Source organism: Glandiceps talaboti, chromosome 3 (genome assembly GCF_964340395.1).
Source record: "Glandiceps talaboti chromosome 3, keGlaTala1.1, whole genome shotgun sequence".
Classification (NCBI taxonomy): Eukaryota; Metazoa; Hemichordata; class Enteropneusta; family Spengelidae; genus Glandiceps; species Glandiceps talaboti.
In genome coordinates, this window is record NC_135551.1 from 12,726,136 (window position 1) to 12,746,651 (window position 20,516).

At 36.7% G+C, this 20,516-nt stretch overlaps 1 long non-coding RNA gene across 1 annotated transcript; it reads left to right on the top strand.

Moving 5' to 3' along the window:
- The first annotated feature begins 10,355 nt into the window (after nucleotides 1–10,355).
- Nucleotides 10,356–14,410, top strand: LOC144453933 (uncharacterized). The gene is made up of 3 exons (XR_013482458.1): nucleotides 10,356–10,480; nucleotides 13,716–13,780; nucleotides 14,303–14,410. It is a non-coding gene; the product is annotated as an uncharacterized LOC144453933 (long non-coding RNA).
- The last annotated feature ends 6,106 nt before the right edge of the window (nucleotides 14,411–20,516 follow it).

Here is a 20,516-nt window from a genome sequence, read left to right on the forward strand (position 1 = left end):
CATAACCAGTAGTCTTAGTGTATGGCCTATACATAACTAGTAGTCTTAGTGTATGGCCTATACATAACTGGTAGTCTTAGTGTATGACCTATACATAACTGGTAGTCTTAGTGTATGGCCTATACATAACTAGTAGTCTTAGTGTATGGTCTATACATAACTGGTAGTCTTAGTGTATGGTCTATAAATAACCAGTAGTCTTAGTGTATGACCTATACATAACTAGTAGTCTTAGTGTATGGCCTATACATAACTAGTAGTCTTAGTGTATGACCTATACATAACCAGTAGTCTTAGTGTATGACCTATACATAACTAGTAGTCTTAGTGTATGACCTATACATAACTAGTAGTCTTAGTGTATGGCCTATACATAACTAGTAGTCTTAGTGTATGGCCTATACATAACTAGTAGTCTTAGTGTATGACCTATGCATAACTAGTAGTCTTAGTGTATGGCCTACGCATAACTAGTAGTCTTAGTGTATGACCTATACATAACTAGTAGTCTTAGTGTATGACCTATACATAACTAGTAGTCTTAGTGTATGGCCTATACATAACTAGTAGTCTTAGTGTATGGCCTATACATAACTAGTAGTCTTAGTGTATGACCTATGCATAACTAGTAGTCTTAGTGTATGGCCTACGCATAACTAGTAGTCTTAGTGTATGACCTATACATAACTAGTAGTCTTAGTGTATGACCTATACATAACTAGTAGTCTTAGTGTATGGCCTATACATAACCAGTAGTCTTAGTGTATGGCCTACGCATAACCAGTAGTCTTAGTGTGTGGCCTATACATAACTGGTAGTCTTAGTGTATGGCCTATACATAACCAGTAGTCTTAGTGTATGGCCTATACATAACTGGTAGTCTTAGTGTATGGCCTATACATAACTGGTAGTCTTAGTGTATGGTCTATACATAACTGGTAGTCTTAGTGTATGGCCTATACATAACTGGTAGTCTTAGTGTATGGCCTATACATAACTAGTAGTCTTAGTGTATGGCCTATACATAACCAGTAGTCTTAGTGTGTGGCCTATACATAACTGGTAGTCTTAGTGTATGGCCTATACATAATTGGTAGTCTTAGTGTATGGCCTATACATAACTGGTAGTCTTAGTGTATGACCTATACATAACTAGTAGTCTTAGTGTATGACCTATACATAACTAGTAGTCTTAGTGTATGGCCTATACATAACTGGTAGTCTTAGTGTATGACCTATACATAACTAGTAGTCTTAGTGTATGGCCTATACATAACTGGTAGTCTTAGTGTATGGCCTATACATAATTGGTAGTCTTAGTGTATGGCCTATACATAACTAGTAGTCTTAGTGTATGACCTATACATAACTAGTAGTCTTAGTGTATGGCCTATACATAACTGGTAGTCTTAGTGTATGGCCTATACATAAGTAGTAGTCTTAGGGAGCGATCAGTTTTTTACGGCCGGGGGGGGGGGGGGGGGGTAAATGGGGGGGGGGAGGTGGCACCTCAATTTGGGACTCAAAGAATAAGGGCTGGGTCACCCTATTTTCAATAACTGAACGAAATCATGAACCACCCTGCTGTACCTAAGTTTCCGTTCAGCAAATGTATACAATATTACATAAACAATGGCTACAAATATACGTTCAAATATAACATAAAGTCTTTGTCTCTTGATACATCCCAAGCATATGACATGGAGTCACAACATTGCACCTTTTAAACAACAGTTTTGTTAGAAATGACTTCTCAGTATTACAGGCCATTAGTTGCATTGTGTCATGATGTGGTCTAAAAACTTGCATGTGTAGCTGTACAAGTAACATATAAGAAATGAAATACCTTGAAATTTACTGGATGGACTGACTCTAAAATATGTTGAATTGCACACAAACATAGCCAATAGAGACTTACTTTCAAATAATTTAATGAATTTGTATCTCTAAATGGTAACTGACCTCCACTGTGCATGTTTTCCCCAAATTTTCTCACTTTCTACTTGATCTTTTTTAAAATAATTATTTGTGTCCATATGACTTGAAATGATTTAAACTTTTGAAACCCTGAAATTAGTGATAATTGTATGATATAACTAAGTTGTGTTTTACTTCTGAATGGTGCTCTAAATGGCCTCCAAAAGGTGTTCATTGTTCAAAAGCTTTTACCATGGCAGGGGGACACCCCCTCCCAACCCCCGCGCTTGTATAGCAGGCGCGAACGTGCTTAGCATGCACTTCTCCCATACTTTTTCCAGTTCTCTCTCTACTTTGAAACTTACTGAAGCCCATAGGTTTACAATTCTATTAACTCCATTTCTAATATTGTACTTTATAATTTACTGAATTAATGGTAATAGTTCACCCAATCTAAGAGATTGAGTTACCAAATTACCAAATACCAAATTATAAATATTTTGCATGCCCATGAACACACAATCATACTTCTCATAGGGTTCCTGTCTAAAGAGCTTTATACATATGAATCATTGGATTTGGGACAGCAATTTACCAGATACACTTAAAATTACTGTAAATGTAAGAAGTAAAATTAACTATGCAGTGTGCTGTATTGTGCTTTGAAAATCTAGAGTGTCTTTTGCAAGAACATGAAGAATTTTTCTTATCGACAGATGTGGGGTGGGGGGTGGGTGTTAGTGTGTTTTTTTACTTGTCGGGGGGGGGGGGGGTGGGTCGGATTGTTTTGTGGATGAATCTCAGGGGTCGCTCTTTTTAAGTACAACACAAACAAGAAGTCACCGGCCCACCCCCGGCCGTAAAAACTGATCGCTCCCTTAGTGTATGACCTATACATAACCAGCAGCCTTAGTGTATGGCCTATACATAACCAATAGTCTTAGTGTATGACCTACACATAACTGGTAGTCTTAGTGTATGGCCTATACATAACTGGTAGTCTTAGTGTATGGCCTATACATAACTAGTAGTCTTAGTGTATGGACTATACATAACTGGTAGTCTTAGTGTATGACCTATACATAACTAGTAGTCTTAGTGTATGGTCTATACATAACTGGTAGTCTTAGTGTATGGCCTATGCTTAACTAGTAGTCTTAGTGTATGGTCTATACATAATTGGTAGTCTTAGTGTATGGACTATACATAACTGGTAGTCTTAGTGTATGACCTATACATAACTAGTAGTCTTAGTGTATGGTCTATACATAATTGGTAGTCTTAGTGTATGGCCTATACATAACCAGTAGTCTTAGTGTATGACCTATACATAACTAGTAGTCTTAGTGTATGGCCTATACATAACTGGTAGTCTTAGTGTATGGCCTATACATAACTGGTAGTCTTAGTGTATGGTCTATACATAACTGGTAGTCTTAGTGTATGACCTATACATAACCAGTAGTCTTAGTGTATGACCTATACATAACTGGTAGTCTTAGTGTATGACCTATACATAACTAGTAGTCTTAGTGTATGACCTATACATAACTAGTAGTCTTAGTGTATGGCCTATACATAACTAGTAGTCTTAGTGTATGACCTATACATAACTAGTAGTCTTAGTGTATGGCCTATACATAACTAGTAGTCTTAGTGTATGACCTATACATAACTAGTAGTCTTAGTGTATGGCCTATACATAACTAGTAGTCTTAGTGTATGGCCTATACATAACTAGTAGTCTTAGTGTATGACCTATACATAACTAGTAGTCTTAGTGTATGACCTATGCTTAACTAGTAGTCTTAGTGTATGGCCTATACATAACTAGTAGTCTTAGTGTATGGCCTATACATAACTAGTAGTCTTAGTGTATGGCCTATGCATAACTAGTAGTCTTAGTGTATGGCCTATACATAACTGGTAGTCTTAGTGTATGACCTATACATAACTGGTAGTCTTAGTGTATGGCCTATACATAACTAGTAGTCTTAGTGTATGGCCTATACATAACTAGTAGTCTTAGTGTATGGCCTATACATAACTAGTAGTCTTAGTGTATGACCTATACATAACCAGTAGTCTTAGTGTATGGCCTATGCATAACCAGTAGTCTTAGTGTGTGGCCTATACATAACTAGTAGTCTTAGTGTATGACCTATACATAACTAGTAGTCTTAGTGTATGGCCTATACATAACTAGTAGTCTTAGTGTATGGCCTATACATAACTAGTAGTCTTAGTGTATGACCTATACATAACTAGTAGTCTTAGTGTATGACCTATGCTTAACTAGTAGTCTTAGTGTATGGCCTATACATAACTAGTAGTCTTAGTGTATGGCCTATACATAACTAGTAGTCTTAGTGTATGGCCTATACATAACCAGTAGTCTTAGTGTATGGCCTATGCATAACCAGTAGTCTTAGTGTGTGGCCTATACATAACTGGTAGTCTTAGTGTATGGCCTATACATAACCAGTAGTCTTAGTGTATGGCCTATACATAACTGGTAGTCTTAGTGTATGGCCTATACATAACTGGTAGTCTTAGTGTATGGTCTATACATAACTGGTAGTCTTAGTGTATGGCCTATACATAACTGGTAGTCTTAGTGTATGGCCTATACATAACTAGTAGTCTTAGTGTATGGCCTATACATAACCAGTAGTCTTAGTGTGTGGCCTATACATAACTGGTAGTCTTAGTGTATGGCCTATACATAATTGGTAGTCTTAGTGTATGGCCTATACATAACTGGTAGTCTTAGTGTATGGCCTATACATAACTGGTAGTCTTAGTGTATGACCTATACATAACTAGTAGTCTTAGTGTATGGCCTATACATAACTAGTAGTCTTAGTGTATGGCCTATACATAACCAGTAGTCTTAGTGTGTGGCCTATACATAACTGGTAGTCTTAGTGTATGGCCTATACATAACTAGTAGTCTTAGTGTATGGCCTATACATAACCAGTAGTCTTAGTGTGTGGCCTATACATAACTGGTAGTCTTAGTGTATGGCCTATACATAACTAGTAGTCTTAGTGTATGGCCTATACATAACTGGTAGTCTTAGTGTATGGCCTATACATAACTGGTAGTCTTAGTGTATGGCCTATACATAACTGGTAGTCTTAGTGTATGGCCTATACATAACTGGTAGTCTTAGTGTATGGCCTATACATAACTGGTAGTCTTAGTGTATGGCCTATACATAACTAGTAGTCTTAGTGTATGGCCTATACATAACTGGTAGTCTTAGTGTATGGCCTATACATAACTAGTAGTCTTAGTGTATGGCCTATACATAACCAGTAGTCTTAGTGTATGGCCTATACATAACCAGTAGTCTTAGTGTATGGCCTATACATAACTGGTAGTCTTAGTGTATGACCTATACATAACTAGTAGTCTTAGTGTATGACCTATACATAACTAGTAGTCTTAGTGTATGGCCTATACATAACTAGTAGTCTTAGTGTATGACCTATGCATAACTAGTAGTCTTAGTGTATGACCTATGCTTAACTAGTAGTCTTAGTGTATGACCTATGCTTAACTAGTAGTCTTAGTGTATGACCTATACATAACTAGTAGTCTTAGTGTATGACCTATACATAACTAGTAGTCTTAGTGTATGGCCTATGCATAACTAGTAGTCTTAGTGTATGACCTATACATAACTAGTAGTCTTAGTGTATGACCTATGCTTAACTAGTAGTCTTAGTGTATGACCTATACATAACTAGTAGTCTTAGTGTATGGCCTATACATAACTAGTAGTCTTAGTGTATGGTCTATACATAACCAGTAGTCTTAGGGACTGGTCAGTTTCTCCAGCCTGGGGGGGCAGTGGATTCTTAAATCGGGCCCATAAAAATCACTGAACCCCCCCATCTCTTAAACCAAAACCAGGCTGACCCCCGCCCTATCACTTAATTCTAAAACATGATGACCCCCATATATAATATTCACACGACAAGTATTTTTGATCGTGACTCCCTGGGGATTTTCTTTACTCTTGAAGCCAATATTTAGGCTATTCAGACCCTTTCAAGCGATAACGTAATCTATGCTTTATATTTTATCAGAAAGTATTCTTTATAACTTCCATAGGGTTGAAATATGTTCTTAAAAAGTTAAATAGCATCATCATATATATACATGTAGCAAAGGTCAGCACATCTAATGGTAGTATCGTTGGTAGGGGAGATTTGGAGTTTATGGCAATTTTAGACTATCTTGGCAAACATGTCACATCTTTAAAAGACAATATCATCTCAAATTAGAATAGGGTGAAAATATTTAAGAACAGTTTAATACCATTATGACAGTAAAAAGGTTGTTGGTGCATCTGATTGTTGGTTGAATGCATGAGTGACCTCTGGGGGTTAGGGAGTCCTTGGGGTTTCCCCCCTGGCAGATCTGTGTTTTTTTGCTTCTATTAAGGCAATGTATACCCTTTGAGGTAATATTTCCAAGCTTCGAAAAGCTAACGTAAATGTAAGTTTTAAATGAGTTTCCCATGTCACATAAAAATGGGCCCGTAACATTGGTATCGGGGCATTAATATTGCATGTACAGTCAAGTCAAATGTATGTTAGAGAACTTTAGGTGGTCATACCTAGTGTATAATAGAAACTGGAATCTGATGAGATGTGGTGATTTGTAGTGTGAATAACATGTAGTGTCCAAAATAGAAATTGTATTAATCCCTTCTGACAAGTTCATACTGATGAGTAGAACAATTTAGATTAACATATTGTATAAACTATATGGAGATTACCATTACGAAACTGGTGGTCTTGGTGGATGAACTATACATAACTGGTAGTTGTGGTGTATGAAAGACCCCCAATCAAGAGATCTATGTTTGGGGTAAAGGCCGGTGTAAATTAAGGCAAGATTGTCATTTCAATATCTAGACTAATATTGAGACAACTTTCCCTCTCTCTTCTTTTTTACAGATGTTATAGTTTGGCGATTTTGATGCTTAAGGAAGGTCCCACTCCAGTAAGTAATTTTACAGTGACAATCTTGACTAGATAATGGTATTATATTTTCTTGAAACTGTGATATATATATATGGGGGGGGGGGTGCTAAAGAAAGGTCATTGAGCAGTGAACACCAATGTCATCTTAGTTTAAGAAAAGTTTTGATTGATAGTAACCTAATAGCACCTGTAATATTACAGTCTGTATTTCAAACAACTATATCAATAAATACCATCCAGGAAACATTTTTTTATATACTATTAATAATGTTTTTTTTGTTCCTTCATTTTCTAGTTATTGGTAATTGTGATATTTGCCTTCTTGACAAGGAGAAGAAATGTGTGTCGAAGTGTTGGCCGTGGAAGACCTGCAATACCCATGTATGTATGTATGTATGTATGTATGTATGTATGTATGTATGTATGTATGTATGTATGTATGTATGTATGTATGTATGTGTGTGTGTGTATGTATGTATGTATGTATCATTTTTTTGTTTGAAGGTGTTCAAAAGCATGATTTTAGACAACAATATCTGAACTCCTTTCTTAATAATCTGCAGGCTATGATACAGGAAGAAAAACTAAGCTGCCCTTTCCCTGGACCAGTAAGCCCACTTGCAAACTTCATGGAAAAGTAATTTTATAATGATGATTTCCTTTGTCAGTTTTTTATACTTGTATTTCTTAATTTGTTTGTGCTCGTACCCTAATGTAATACTGTAACTATAAGTTCTACTACTACTACTACTACTACTACTACTACTACTACTACTACTACTACTACTACTACTCCCACTTTCAAAGTACATCTATCATGAATAAATATTTTGAATGGCTGTAATCTTTGTTTTCTCTCAATGAAGCACCTGTTTAGATCTGTGGTGCTGTTAGAATGTTTATTATTTCTATGTGACTGTCCCGGCCTGGAATAAACAACCTCCATTTTTAATGAATGTACCACCATGTACTGTTGCTTGGTTGAACAAGTATAAATTTAATACAATGGGATATTTGTTTATATTTAAAAATTGGGTGCCTTGCCCAATTTCTTTTGTCTGTATTAACAGTTGTTGCTGTTTATAACATTGATGATGTAAAAGCAAATAAAAAACCCATATTTTCTTTAACCTATCTGAATGAGCCACTTTTTTTTTATTGTTGCCTGGTTAAAGAGTGTGTGCTTAAAGTATCAACGACATAAGGTTGTCATGTCTCCCTTGTTACATGTATGTGACTAACACACGATGCTTTCGTGTGTTCTTTCTGCATGTTGTTCCTTCTGTGAAAGTAATGTTAAACTGCCCATCGGCCAACTAGGTAGACAAAAAACTATAGTCATCGGTTTTGATTCGTAGGATCCTTAAAATTATGGGGATCGTAGACGGTACCGTTCAAAACAGGCGAATAGCAGCTCCGGGAGTGAAGCTTCAACACCGCGGTCATACCTGCTTACTGAAACCTAATCATTGTAGTTTCCAGAGTGCCACCAAACGTATATATCTACTAGGAAAGACCAATATGGGTTGCTGTGGCCGGCAACCCGGAATTCCGAACACCGTTTTACTATGTTTGACCCCTAACCCCATGACCCCTGACCCCACTTCAGTGATTTCGCTTGTTGGACGTAGTACCGGAAGGTTTTGGATAAATGTACTGCGTTAATATACTTAGATCATGAAGGTTTATACCTCCATACTTAAATATACTTCGATTATTCACGTTGGTAGGACGTCACAATATACGTTTAGAAAGGTCATACACACACATCATAATTAAATGTATGGTAGTTAATGAAGTGTACAATTTTGCAAAGTACATACATACATACATACACACATGCATACATACATACATACATACATACATACATACATGCATACATGCATACATGCATGCATGCATGCATACATACATACATACATACATACATACATACATACATACATACACACGCATGCAGACAGACAGACAGACAGACAGACAGACAGACAGAGGAAGGCATACACAAATACATTCGTATGACTCTCTCACAACTTATCACTGAATATAGGTCTTAGAAGGGCCGCGAAACATTTTTTAATTTACTCGGTAAACGACCGCTCCTGAGGTTTAATTTGGTTCAAATCATGAGCAAAATATTTCGGGGGGGGGGACCATCAGAATTGTCTTGCGCCCCTTTGAACCCTCAATTTTCTTCATGCGCCCCCATTTCTCCCCAGCCCCCTTCCATGCCGTAAATTCTGACTCCAATCTAAACGGCCTCCTACATGTCCATATTTTCATAAGGGGGTAGGGGGGGGGGTGAATTTTTTTGAGCGGGAAGTGGGCGCTGCGACAACAAAATGACCAAAATATTTCCTCCCCGCCCACCCCCTGCCGAAAATGTGCCCATTCCCTCAAGTTGAGTTGACAGGTGGTAATTAAATTGGCGAACTGCCAAGCAGTGCTTGTGTAATAACTATATATAGCATTCGGCGAAGCGCGCAGCGGGGATTTCCCTGAATAGCAAATAAACGAAAGCACAAAATCACAACAATGACCCCATGCCAGGCTGATGTTCTGTGGCATATTTTGATGACATTGTACTTGTAGTATCGGACAACCTTGAATTAGACGTCTGTTTTAGAGTAGTCAGTCCACTCATCAAGGTAAGTACTTGGTTTAAGTAAGGTGTAAGATATTATCACACTACATGAAAAGTCCAATTTACCCAACCTTTACCCAACCTGTGACCCACCTAACCACCATCTCTGTCCAGGGGTAGTACGAGACACGGTACCACTTACGACTGTCTACAGCCCCCAGGGGAGAGATCACAGGGGGTAAATTAAGTCAAAGGTGGAACTTCGGCTCATAATAACCACATGTACACATCCTCTGCTCAAGATTTGCCCCAGTGGAAAGATATGGTCAGATATGACTTTCGTATAGTGGCGTGATCAACTACAACAGGAAGTCATTACAGGCCAGACAAAATAGAAAAAATTGTTCAACGGAATGACTGACTCAACTTAGCTGGTTCCTGCACTTTTTCAACCACTCCTCCTAATTTCTTTGAAAATCAATTTCGTAAGAATTCTCTTTTGTAGTTGCACTGTAGAAACAGTATACTACTCAGCAACTACGATACCACTCGCACCGTTTTGTGTACACTGTGGTTGTGGAGTTATGATTGGGCGAATGGTTAGAGTGGCAGGTTGAAGCCCCATCGCTGCCATTTGTTTCTGAATGGCTAAAGTCCTTGGGCAAGATTTGAACCACGATTGTGCCTCAGTCAACCCAGCTGTATAATTTGGGACCTGGTAGGATAGAGGTTGCAATGTCAATGCCCTTTGTGACATCACCTGTCCTTGTGATTGGCAGTCTGAGATGTCGATTTAAATGATAATACATGTATAATAACTTATTTTCTCTTTTCCCAAGATGATCTCGAGATGGTGCATCGCCTTATCATTTACAGAAATTATATATTTGATATTACTTTTCACGACTGTTGTGCAGGACAACTGGTCTTTGGGCAGCATTGAGTCCATAGCCCTTCTTTTGCTGTTCATAGTATGTAAGTACTCTATTGGGATTCCACATCCCTATAGGATGAAGGCATACATTTATGAGATAAATTCAGTACAGGCATTCTGATATGGGAAGTGACAGTTTTGCTATAGGTAGACATAGTCACTGCTGTATGCATATTGTAGGCCTATAGCATAATTCACAACTAACTAGATATGTTAGTACAATGAATGAACGAAATTCGTATCGTATCGTATCGTATCGTATCGTATTACTGTGTACTGATTTCGAAGTAATGTTACCGATGACATATATTAGCATTCCATACTGTGGCCCTATTTTGATTGAAAGTGTCAGTAAACTGTACGCAGGGTCATGATAAGGCCACACGAATTTGATACTTCCATTTCGTAAGGGCTAAACCATTTGATTTGTAGGGGGGGGCATCTGGAGGATTTTCGAAAAAAATGTTGCCGGCCAAAAGCAGGAAAAAATTGTTGTGCTGCAAGTGCAGAATGTCAAAAGAGAACCTAAACCTTTACAGTTTCTATATACTAACTGTACCATCAAATCAAATTACTAAGAATATTGACCTGACATAGTACCTTGAATGAATCCTGTAATTTTTCATAATGATAATGGTATGGAATGCAGCAATATACTTTGAGAAATGTTTCTTGGTCTTAGTTTTCTGAATTCAAATTTCAATTGTGATCAGGAAAGGGTATTGTTGTCACTTTGACATTTTAAAATAACACCAGATAGCACTCTTTTAGCCCTTAAATTTCAAACATTTCTAGGGCCGGGACGGGGAATCCCCCTCCCGTATCCATCCCCACACTGCTCTACTGTATATTGATTCAAATCTTACCTCGTATCATTACTACATCGACTAGGAAGTATTCTTTTAGTAGTCCTTGAATTTCGAAAATCTCCAGGGCCGGGAGGGGGAAACCCCCTTCCCGTACCCACTCCCACTTGGCTCCCTCAAACTTTTATTCAACTTTGTATGTATGTCTGTCTGTAGGCATGTGTGTGTATGTATGTATGTATGTATGTATGTATGTATGTATGTATGTATGTATATATGTATGTATATGTGCGCGCGTGCGTATGTGTGTATATACAACCATGAAGATTGACAGTCACTGGACTAGGGTTGTCAGTAATATCGTATGCGACGCGACGCGACGTGACAGTAGTCAAATAAGCACGTAAATATATTTAACAAAAATTTGCTGTACACCTACTAGGCAAAAAGAAATTGCTGTCATAGTGGTTGAAAACAAAATATGTTGTGGGTCCAAATCCTCCAGCCCCCCCACCCCCGGAAATCAAATGGTTTACCCCTAAATAACATCGACTGACATCGTAGACAGACATACGGAGACCCAGATAGAGCGCACAGACCAAACTAGACTCGGTAAGATTACTCACCATATACGCATTGTGTTTGTTTTGAAATAATTCGGGTGATACTCGTACCCATTCGGGATAACTCGGAGGAGCACATATATGTGATTTTATTGACTGTTTTCAGAGTTGATGAGACATTGGATTTTAGAAATACAAGTTTAATCAATCATAAAACAGCCATAACAAGGAAAAAATGAGAAAGTCAATGTCATTTCTACCCAATTCGAGATCGCACGTCGTAAGTAGGCTACATTGAGTACATATTCCGGAAGTGCAAAACTTAGTCCGCTCTGCTCGAGCATGCTCGTCCGTGCGTTACTTCAGGAATCACAGTCCCTGTCTGCGACATAAAGTAAATTTTGCATTTTTCCCTATTTTGTTGTCAAAAACACAGCCTAATCTGCAACCCACAATAAACTTTTTTGTCACCTATCTAACGATTTTGATGTTTTCAAATTTACGTAAAGATCGACCGACTGTCGACAGCAATGCAACTATTTTGTAAAGATGATATATGAAAAATAAGATGTACATGATGTAGTTGGTTCTTACTAAAGAATATCACTTTACAATTGCAATTACATATTGTCACTGCATAAAAACAGTGTTTATAATATAATTTTCTTAAGAGTCGCATTTGATGACTCATGTACTGGAAAGTCAAAAATTTGTGTGTTACACAATGCACGATGGGTCATGATAGTGACATATTTTAAGTCCCCCTCAGAATGTGCATTTGCAAAATTTAGTATTGTAGAATTTAGGTATTAAGAGTAAAACAAATTATAAATTTTCTAAAACATTTTGGAATGGCAAAATGTGTATGTGGAATTTGTGGAATTTTCCAATGACTCCGTAGTAACTATACCCCTTAACCTCGATAAAAATCAGAGCAGAGACAGCCCTCTACGGCCCTTTTCAATCACAGAGAAAACAAATGCCACGTAAAAAGAAGTTTAGGATAGGCAGTTAAAAACTAGGTAGGATGGGGTAACTGGAACCAAACATTTTTTAAAGCAAATTTTGAAGATCTTTATGTAGAATACGTGTGTACGCACTGACTTTATCCATGGAAGTATGATTCTTGCGACCGCGTACGCCATCACACAGGCACTTATTATTTCCCGAGATATGTATCAGAATATGTTTCTATCAGAATACAATAAAATATCCAATAATATTGACGTATTTGGTCAATTCTACTTGAAAGGGCTAAAATAACACGGGTTTCTAGGATCGCGTAAAAGTCCATGCACCCCTTTTACATTCGTAGTGTACGGACTTACCCAGAAACAGAAACACCGTCACTTTGAAAACATATAACAAGGGACCAGAAGCTATTATATTTGTACTCTTTGGATGAGGCATACACAATTCCCCCTCCACTGTCTACGTCCGGATTATACAAGACCCACATGATAAGTGTCAATAGCTGTTAATATGTTGAGAACTGCCTTGGTCGGATTTACCAGATGCTCCTCCCAGATGAACAAATGCTTTCCATTGCACATGCGCAAACCTACTTCCGTAGCGTGGGCACCTAGCTTGGCTGAACCATGGTCTTTTGTCTTTTCTTTTAAAAAAAAAATCATTTCGCACATAACTAGATTTCATATTGGCCATTTGTCAATGTTGTTTAGAATGGTCACAAGGACATGACAACTCCTTCCTTTGAGTCTATGTAAGGTTTGCATTAATTATTTAACCTGTGTGATGTCTACTAAGCTAATTGCCTAAGAGTTCAAGTGGTGTCGTAAGTAGAGATATCGATATGACAGCGATTCTTTGTATAGTTACAATAGTTACATGATCTACCTCCTGGGTGCAGAGACAGACATTCACCAATTCTCTTTGTTTGTATTTAGCTCCAGCTGCAAAGGTGGCATGGTGGATGTTTTTCGGGGCATTGTGCCATGGCCGTATTTGCGGAGTAGGTGTTTTATTGATGCAATATTAATGTTGTTTTGAACGTTATGAATATTGTTATCTTCCTACAAGACGGTTCTCCTTAAGGTATTATATATATTAATGATTATGACTATAATAATTAAAGGAGAGAGACGAAGATAAAATTTAACAAATTTTCTGAGATATTCTAGTTCTAGTATGTTCGCATTTTAAGGGAAAATGTCTTCATAAACATTGACAATAATTATCAATGCCAACAAGAGGGAGTGTTTTGGAAAGCGATGTCGATTTGTCAGTATTGCACTTACGGGAGATATTCAGCTTCAAATTTGGTAGTTAGCAGAACAAAAAGTTCGTCAATTTGAACTCTCGCAAGGAAACAAGAATTATAATCCCAGTCGGATTAGATAGACGATGACCATCTACATTTGACATGGCGTAAGATTCAATGTAGTCTTCTAAAGATAATGTTGCATCCATATTCCTCCAAATTTATCCATAATTGGAATCACTATTTACTTTGAATTTGTTTTCACACCGACAGGAATGCCGAACAAATTTAAAATGCATACTCAAATGGGTGATAGTGCAACTTTTTATGGCATGTGAAGTTGCTTTACACATATGCATTGGTATCGATTTAACAAGCAGAATCGCTGTTAGCATATGCATCCTTTGTGCTGTCATTTGGCTGAAATATACAGTTATGGTTTGTAAATTGAGAGGTTCGGTAAGTAATATATATTTAACCCCATGCAAGCCAAATCAAACACGTTCTAACAAAACAATATATAATTTACACACTTGGTCTACGGCACAACAACGAACGTCTATGCCAGTGTTTCTGCGGTTCTCAAAACATTAGTCAAAACGTCCAAATCGCTATGTTTTTCTTGGTATTTCGTAAATTAAGTTTGAGCAGTTATGATTGTAACATTCTTTTTCTTCATTCAGCCGTAAAGACTAAGGTTTTTTACTGCACTCGTGTATCGACATGTCATGAAAAGGCCCTTCGCTTCGGTGATTTAGTCCACACATACTTTTGTTAACTTAACAATGGATACATATCACTCTCATTAGCTACCATTTATTGATCATGAGCCTCTCACATTACCAGGAACTCCCAAATTAAGCAATGTAGACTTTGAGTTTTTAATTCTGACTATATTAAGGGTCATATTTATTTATTTTTTATTTATTTATTATTTATTCAACACAACCCAAAACCAGCTATGGAAGCTGTTTTAAGGTTGGCATACACAATAGAATAAAAGAATAAATACAAAATGAAACATATTATTAATCATGACAATGAAAAACAAACAAACAAAGACAACAAACAAACAAACAAACAAACAAAGAAACGAACGAACGAACAAACAAATTGCGATATTATTTTCCTTTGTTTTACGTCGTCATATACATTGCACGAATTTGCAGGCTACTCCTTACAAATAGTACCACCGGTAGATGGCATTTTGTCATTATTGCAACGGATATGATTTGACCAATGCCAGCTTTTGTTAGAACGTTGAGGAGTACAGTAATAATAACGAGATAATTACTGCTCATTGTTTTACCGCAGAGGGAAAAATCTGGTCCTTCATCGTGGTGTGCAGAAGAAGGCAGTCTCAGTGATGATGATGATGATGATGATGATGATGATGATGATGATGATGATTTCGATAGGTAAAAACTAATATAATACACTTGATGTCACTATTGGATACTAGCCAATAGCACGTGACACTGTCTAAACCAATCACTGAAGGCTGTATGAAAACGACGTGTTGTAATTATATATGAATTTAACACACCAATTGGAGGATTTTTAGAAGCCACTATTGATATCAATGGTTGATCAAATAAATCGAACACTTCGAATATTAAAAACAGTTACGCTTTTATAAAGTTTTAAAACAAATGTCATTTGTTCTATGTTAATATCAAGTCATGGTTTTATTGATATGCTTTGTAATTGGCATACGTGATGTGTTGGTTACACTTAGCTTATCAATTAAGTATAAGCTTTACTAAATATGCATAGAAATTGATATGTTTTGGTGAATAGCTATGTCTTAGGACAATAGGTCACGTGACCAAGAGTGTTATACAGCGGATTTCAAAACACCTTTCAGCGGTTCTGTTTGATACAACCATGCAGAAACTAATAAGGAACAACACGTTACACTTTAAGATAGCAAGAATGAATGAAGACAGTTTCTTGTTACATTTTGTCTAAATGAAATAAACTAACATGTCACCATTACATGCAGACATCAAATGCAGATATCAAAACATTGGTGCCCGCAAGTCTGCATCTAGTTGCAATAAAGCCAGACACACTCTTAAGCAATCAGCTGTGCAAAATGTCACTCCTGGCAATTTCCTGACGCCAATTCCTCTCGCGTGCGGGCAAATTTTCATGAGATTTTGGTCATTCGTGGCCGTGAGTCAAACATTGCGTTTGGGTTACTGTTATTCATGGTCAAGGTTTATGTAAGATGAAAAAATGCATTGTTACAATGACAACTAAGCAGTAGTATTCAATACAAATTAAAGAAAGCCTTTTCTTATTGTTTTGTTAGAACGTGTTTGATTTGACTTGCATGGGGTTAAAGATATATTATAGTATACTTACCAAACCTCTCAATTTAAAAACCATAAATCCATAATTTGTTGTGAACAAAATTCTCTAAAGATTCCATCAATTATGGAATCATGGTGGAATGGCTAGAGTGGACGGCTCTGAAACGTTAGATGACAGGACTGCCATATGAACCAGAATACTTTAGGACAAGGTAGACGAGACGACAGCTGTCACCTTGTGTGTCCCACAGGGTACATGTGTTTGTGACCTCCGCAGAGTTAGGAAGTGATGTGCTGCATGTTGGTCCGAGACCGTGCCTAGGTCAATAATGACTGCACAAATGTCCGTTGTCATTATCAATTCCCATTGTAAAATCACGAATCTTGTAAATGCTGTACTGACAATGGTAATATAATGAAAACATTACACTGAAATCAATTTTTGTTTATCACAGGAAGGTCTCTCGGCTGTTCATTTCCGTTATCTATATGGAAGTCCTATTCTTGGTGTTGTTGACAAACATTGTGCTACGATACACTAATCTAACATGGGTATATTTATTAGTCCAAGCTGTGGTGTGTGAGTATATTATTGTTTAAATATATCAACAGTTCAATTTGCAAATACGTTTTTAAAGACAAAAGATTGCAACACAAGTTTTGACATGTGCAGCAACGAAAAATAATATTTCACGACAACAAAATTTTTTTGTATAATCTGTCAAAAAAATGAGTCACTCATGGAAGAATTTGATTTCTGTGACATGTTCTATTCTATTCTATTCTATTCTATTCTATTCTATTCTCTTCTGTTCTATTCTATTCTGTTTTCCTCTTTTTTTATTTTATTCTATTTTATTTTATTTTATTTTATTTTATTTTATTTTATATTACATTATTTTATTTTATTCATTTTTTTTATTTTATTTTATTTTATATTCCATGCCATTCTATTATATTCTATTCTATTCTATTCCATTCCATTCCATTCTACTCTATATTCCTATATTAAGCAACTTTACACTCCTATCTTGTACAACATATATTGTATATGATGTAAATAAAAATATTGTCTCTCACAATGTGTTTTCAGCTCTCCTTGCTAAACTCGCCTTTCCCGTGTTTTGTAGAAGGATATACACACACGTGGCAAGTATTTTCGTTTAAATGAATACCTCTTCAATATGGGACAGTGTTCGGAATTTCATTACACAGGATTCCAACGACATATTACAGCCTAATTGTAGGGCCATCACAGACAGGAGTATGCAGTGCATGGTCCAGAACTGTCCCGGCCATCCTTTTTATAGTTACAAATTTGTATACCAACAAATCAGCCATCTGTCACATCTAATATGCTAATCCACTGCAACTAATTGATTTAAATACAATGTAAACACCCAGCCACCAGGTAGTCTAACATGACAATTCACTACTAACCAATTTACATAAAAGTAAACACTCACTGATTTACAAAGTAAGCAAGTTTGACCAGCGGTTAACCTAAAGTCAAGGTCCAGGTAATATACTTTACTAAACATGTCACCACTCTGTGGGTTTATAAACATGATAAACGTGTAGTAAAGAGCTGAAAACAGACAGAAGGTAAACGTATTTCCACCATCTTTTCCATATGTTTCTCTGTGTCTATCTGTGCTATGTGTCTGTCAATGTTTGTTTCTGCATATATATTATTTATCTGTTTCTCTGTCTGAGTCGGTCTCTACCCCCATATTTCTTCCTAGTTTAATCACACGGTTTGGTCAATATAGCATGATAATTTCTCAATCCATAAGGCTAATAAGCAAGCCATGTGATATCAATAATGATGCTGTAGAAATACATGTATCGTGTAATGGTCTAACAAATAACCAATTCAGTAATGTTCAATATCTGAAAACTAGAAAAGCTTATCAAGCAGACTCAAAGCATGCCTTAAATTTGTAAAGACTTACCATCATATAGTCCATTTCATTTTAACTTAAAACGGGCAGTGAAAAACAATATTTAAGATCTTGAGGGAAAATGTCTTAAAAATGGTTGTCAGAAACAAACCACATTTTCTCTCAGGTGAGCACATATGAATGCTATTCTGCAAACAGTCGCGCAGGCAAGCACCAGCCGATAATACCGCTATATATACAATAACTATGTTTTCTTACTGTTTTGTATCTTTTTTTCTTGCACAGTATCTCCGAAGACAGACCATCCGTACCCGGTATGCAGTACTTACAATGATTGTCCGTGCTGTTGTCACATCGGTAGACATAGCCATGTTCATCGCAACTGTGATATTACCTCTGAAAAGAGAACAGCTGGATTCACTGGACACTCCTGAAGATAAGATAGCGTTTTATGGATTTTTTGTTTGTTATGGTGGAGCATGGATTGCCATATACGTTATTTTGATCGTTCTGGGTTTGAAGGTAGGGGTGCCCTTTCTTGTTAAAAAGGTTTTAGTGGTACCAGTCCCTAGTAACTGGAAAAAATGAAGAGAAAAAGCTGATCACATGTTCCTTCCTAAAAATTCAAATGAATAACAAACTCAAAAACATTTAAAGATTGTGAGACAAAATCTACCAAGGGACTGGTGCGAGTCTATAACCAATACAGGGCGACACAATTTCTTTTACATATTTGCACTAGATAATGAGTATTTGAGCCTTGTTGTCTGGCTAGACACAAATCATACTAACATTGATGAATTATTATCGGCGAAAGAGGAATTGGGAAATAAAGAAACAAACTGAGATATATATGAAGAGATGTTCACAGAAATGATAAATCCAAGGATGAAAAAGTTCCCTGCCACCATATGTTTACTTATTTTATAATCGATAGTTGATCTCATGGGTAAGAAACAACTAGATCTTATGAAAAGAGTAACCTGAAGGAGACCCCGGGGGAATTAAACGTTGACATTCCACCAGGCCATGTACTTTGTACTACATGTATAAACATGTGGTGGGGTTGTACAAAAAAATGGCACCGGATGGTAGCTGTCAAGCAAGGCATATTGGAATACATCGTAAGGTTATGAGATCATCTCCGATCATGAATTTCTCTTTTTATTTTATATTGTCATTCCTCGGTTTCCTTCTTTTCTTTATTTCGCGATTTCTCTGTGTTCCCTTTTCGACACAAAGAAATTTAAAAATGTATCAGTATTGGTAAGAATTGTGTCGGGAAAGACCGTGAATTGTAGCAAAGTTAGTAAGATCTTTGTTTATATTTGCTCAATTCAGCTGGCTGTCTTTGTAAGTTATTCTTATATTATCAAATGAAAAGTCGACTTATCAGAAAATACTAACCTGTCTTAGTTTGAATTATTATGGCTTGGTATACCACCTTCAAAGATACATTTATCATCAACAATTTTATATTTGTACCATATTTTAACTGAACCCCTTTGATAAGGACAAGAGAGCAGGACTTTTGATTGTTCCTTAGTCAAGCATTACCCATGCATATGCATGGATTTGCAAGTATATTGAAGTGTGGATGAAATAGGGACAGCGCCCTCCCTTGATAGAACCGTAAAACGTATGTCATGATATAATTAATACATCCGTCACGTTAGATGGTATGTCAAGCAGCAATTGATATAACTCCTAAGTGGTAATCATTAATTGTTCAAATTAGTCATTTACTATGCAAGTCGTGTTCACGACATCTATTAGATTTAAAAGTCATGCTACCATCAATATACATACTCACTCATTATAAAGTCATTATGAGCAAGAATTTTAGATGATATATGTATTATCTAATTGCTAGTTATCGACAATTATTATGCAAAATATCGACGACGAAGAAACAACAATATAAAAGTCTTGCAATGAATCTATGCTCGCATTTAAGAATGGTTATGCAAGTGGGTCCTCTTGTTGCATGTCTGATGCAATTGAACAATGAATCTATGCTCGCTTTTCAGAATGGGTATGCAAGTGGGTCCTCTTGTTGCATGTCTGATGCAATTGAACAATGAATCTGTGCTCGCTTTTCAGAATGGGTATGGAAGTGGGTCCTCTTGTTGCATGTCATGATGCAATTGAACAATGAATATATGCACTCGCTTTTCAGAATGGGTATGGAAGTGGGTCCTCTTGTTGCATGTCTGATGCAATTGAACAATGAATCTATGCTCGCTTTTCAGAATGGGTATGGAA